Source organism: Arvicanthis niloticus, chromosome 1 (assembly GCF_011762505.2).
Source record: "Arvicanthis niloticus isolate mArvNil1 chromosome 1, mArvNil1.pat.X, whole genome shotgun sequence".
Taxonomy (NCBI): Eukaryota; Metazoa; Chordata; class Mammalia; order Rodentia; family Muridae; genus Arvicanthis; species Arvicanthis niloticus.
The window spans coordinates 72487553-72491714 of record NC_047658.1 but is presented as its reverse complement, the minus strand read 5'-3'; the positions used below and the strand labels follow the sequence as shown (position 1 = coordinate 72491714).

Sequence of the window (4162 nt, the reverse complement as noted above, 5' to 3'; positions counted from 1 at the left end):
GTGAAACAGCAGAGTAGAGAGATTTGAGTTCTCTAATGTGTAAACATGGAATGTTTAGTGTAATTTTTATTTTTCAGGTGAACAAATAAATAAAAAAAAACCCACTACATATGAACTGCTGGGTAAAGATAAGGACAACATAATATAAAAGACGTGCAGAAATTTGGTTTTAAACTTATTTTTCCTATGTTGTTTTATTTTGCAATTATAAAGCCATTTACTTCTCTCGTATGAGACTATATTTCAATTTGCGAGTTTTGAACTACTGAAAAGTAAACTTACTTAGTGGAGAGAACACCATGATAAACTTGAATGGATCACATACCAGTCACCCAGTTTTTAGTCTAACAGGCATCCCAGGGATGCCAGACAAGAACCCATGGATGGCCTTTCCTCTGGGATTTCTCTACACACTAACCCTCCTGGGAAATGGCACCATCCTAGCAGTTGTCAAGGTAGAGCAGAGCCTCCATGAGCCTATGTACTACTTCCTCTGCATCTTGGCTCTAACTGATGTTTCTCTCTCCATGTCACTTTGCCCTCTATGCTCAGTATCTTTTGGTTCAATGTTCCTGAAATTCCCTTCGATGCATGTGTGACACAGATGTTCTTCATCCATGTGTTTGGGTTAGTAGATTCTGAAGTCTTATTATCCATGGCCTTTGACAGATTTGTGGCTATCCGGAATCCACTGCATTATGCTTCCATCCTCACTCATGGTGTTATTGGAAAGATTGGACTAGTTGTCTTTGCTTGGGCACTCTGTGTGGTCTTCCAAGTACCCTTTCTTATAAAGCAGCTGCCCTTCTGTCATCCCAATATCTTATCTCATTCATACTGTCTTCACCAAGATATGATGCGCCTAGCCTGTGCCAGCACCCACATCAACAGCCTCTATGGCCTCATTGTTGTCATCCTCACATTAGGACTTGATGCTCTCATCATTCTCTTCTCTTACATACTCATCCTGAAGACAGTGCTGGGCATTGCCTCCAGAGCGGAGAGGCTGAAAGCCCTCAACACCTGCCTCTCACACATCTGCGCTGTGCTTCTCTTTTACATTCCTTTCATTGGTGCCACCATGATCCACAGATTTGGAAAACATCTATCACCAGTTGTGCACATGCTCATGGCCAACATCTACCTTCTCCTCCCCCCTGTGTTAAACCCTATTGTCTACAGTGTAAAGAACAAACAAATAAGAGGTCGAGTCATGCGAATGTTCCAGGGGAGAAAGAGCAGAGCCTAGTCAAAGGAAATTCACATGTAAAATAAAAATCAAGTTGATAATGGAGTGATCCATATTTCCATTTTCAACAGCTATGACACAATCAAATTTTGAAATCTGATTTAAATGCAGTGTATGAGTCAGCAAGGAAATGAGCAAAGATAAACCATATCATTTGTTATGTTTGTATTTAATTTTTAAAAGCATGTATTTTGACATATCCTATCATAAATCACTTTTAATTTGATGATGTTCTACTTTTTGTCTACAAAATAGGCATGAGCACTAGTAATAATGTGTTATGTTTACAGACAAGATAATCCTTATGAGCATTTCTTTATCCTTTCTATTAGTTTTTTGAGAATTTATTCTCATAATGTTAAGTAATATTTGATGTGTCGGTTAAGCAGTGGTTACATCAAGAATGATTCAATAAGTCCCACAATGCCGCTGATTATGGCTGTAAAAATATTATATTTAAACACAAATATATTGTATATATCATATATAAATATATTTAAATATAAACATAATAAATTTTAAATAGAGAAAAAGAATTGCTATATGTAAGCCTCTTTCATTCACCAGATGTAATTGTTGTCTCAGAGGCTTAAACTCACCATTTCTACCTTTTTGAACTCTGGCTGGCTGGTTCAACTCAGCTGTTATGGCCCAAACTCCTCTCCAAGCTAACTGATGAAAATTGTCTTCTCCCTGCTTCTGACTGAATTATTCTGCTTGAAAAATTGCCTCTGAACTCCATAAACTGATCTGCACCAACTGCATGAACTAAATGGACCTAAACTCTACTGCATGCCTGAAGTCAACTGACTGTGCTCACTGAACTGCCCTTCACTTGAATGCCATTGCTTGGGATTAAAGGTGTGTACCAAATTTGTGTCTGTATTCCAGCTGGATAACACAGACCTAAAAGGTCTTTCAGTGTGATGCCTTGCTAGAGCAGTCATGTTGTTGGATTAAAATTTTTCTATAGTTATAATACAATATAACAATTAGTTACCTTTCTGTCTAGGTATATATGTATTTAAAGAATTCTGTTATAAAATATATTATTTATGTTCTTTCTAATACATATCTTTAAAAATGATATAACTTTAGTTTTCCTTCACACATTTAATACAATAATGCAGAATTATTTTGACTTAGAAAAATAGTTTCCAATTTTAATGTATATTAGAAGTTTTGATAAAAGTTGACATAATAAAGCCACTTCCAAGGTTTGTGTAAGCTGAGTAGAAATTCTGAGTATAAGTGAAAGATTTGAAATGCAATGTACACATGTTAGATGAATATGTTATATGTTCATACTATTTATACTAATATCTGTTTTAATAATTATGTTAACTATCAGACAATTAATTTGTTAGGTCATTTATCCCTCAATTTATATATATTTAATAATAAGAAATCCCAGTAATTATATTAGACCACATGGATACAAAGAAACATGTAGTATTTTCTGTTCAATCCTGCAATGTTTCTCTGTAAATAAGCACACTCAGATGATTACAATGTAGGCAAGACAATATTAGATTTCTGCATTTAATGTGTAGGGGCTAAGTAATAGCACTAGATCATTTACCTGTTATTTCACTGAATTCTTCAACAATCTTTGAAATAGGTATGATAAGCTTTTTCATACAGAAGAAAAATGAGATGCAGACTAGTAACTTGCCAAAGGTAATACTACTTCTAAGTGGCATAGCTGGATTCAAACTGTAAGCTACTTATCTTAAACCTGTGGACTGAGACTTGGCTCAGGCCTCAGGGGTCCCAAAACTCAAAAGCCAATTGCATAGAGAAAAAGGACCTTTTAGCCCTATGATAGATGATGGACAAACAAGAGCAATCAATACTGTTAAAACTCTAAATAAGAACTTGAACTTGACAAGCCATTTTAAGAAATCTTAGTCATTTTAAGAAATGAACTAGTCAGAGTCATTTTAAGAAATCCTGATGCTTCAACCCTATCTAGAAGGGGAATTCAAAATAATCACAGGAGGTAGAGGGAGGGAAGGAAATAGAAGGGAGAGGGAAAAAAGAGGGTGGGAACAGGTATTGGAAGGAAAAGGAGAGAAGTGCAGAGGGTCATGAATAGAAAGATGTGGCAGAGGGGATGGAGAACTGGGGATAGCCACTAGAAAGAGCCAGGCTTCAGGGAAGCAAGAGGTTCCCAGGACCCAATGGAGATGACTTTGGATGAAATCTCCAACAAAGGGGAGATACAACCTGTAGAGACCACCTCCAGTAAATAGGCATAGCCCCCCAGTTGTGGGATATAGCCACATCTCAAAATTTTTAATCTTGAAATGTTCCTGTACAAAGGAAAGATTGGGAAAAAACTAGAACAGAGATTGAATGAAAGGCCAGCCAGAGACCACCCCACCTAGGAATCCATCCCATCTGCAGACACCAAACTCCCACACTATTGGTGATGCCAAGAAGTGCTTGCTGGCAGTAGCCTGTTATGGCTGTGTCCTGAGAGGTTCTACAAGCACCTGACCAATACAGATGCAGATACTCACAGCCAACTATCGGACTGAGCCCAAAGAGCCCAGTGCAAGAGCTAGGGGAAGGACTGAAGGAGCTAAAGTTGATTTTCTTTGATATTAGAATGGCTACTCCAGCTTGTTTCTTGGGACCATTTGCTTGGAAGATTGTTTTTCATCCTTTTACTCTGAGGTAGTGTCTGTCTTTTTCACTGAGGTGTGTTTCCTGTATGCAACAAAATTCTAGATCCTGTTTATGTATCCAGTCTGATAGTCTACATCTTTTTATTAGGAAGTTGAGTCCATTGATGCTCAGAGATTATTAAGGAAAAATGATTGTTGCTTCCTGTTATTTTTGTTATTAGAGGTGGAATTATGTTTGTGTAGCTATCTTCTTTTGGGGTTGTTTGAAGATTACTTTCTT

General features: G+C 37.1%; 1 pseudogene; it reads left to right on the top strand.

Annotated features, from left to right (window-relative positions):
- Positions 1-246: 246 nt before the first annotated feature.
- Positions 247-1552, top strand: LOC117696518 (olfactory receptor 51H1-like; annotated as a pseudogene).
- The last annotated feature ends 2610 nt before the right edge of the window (positions 1553-4162 follow it).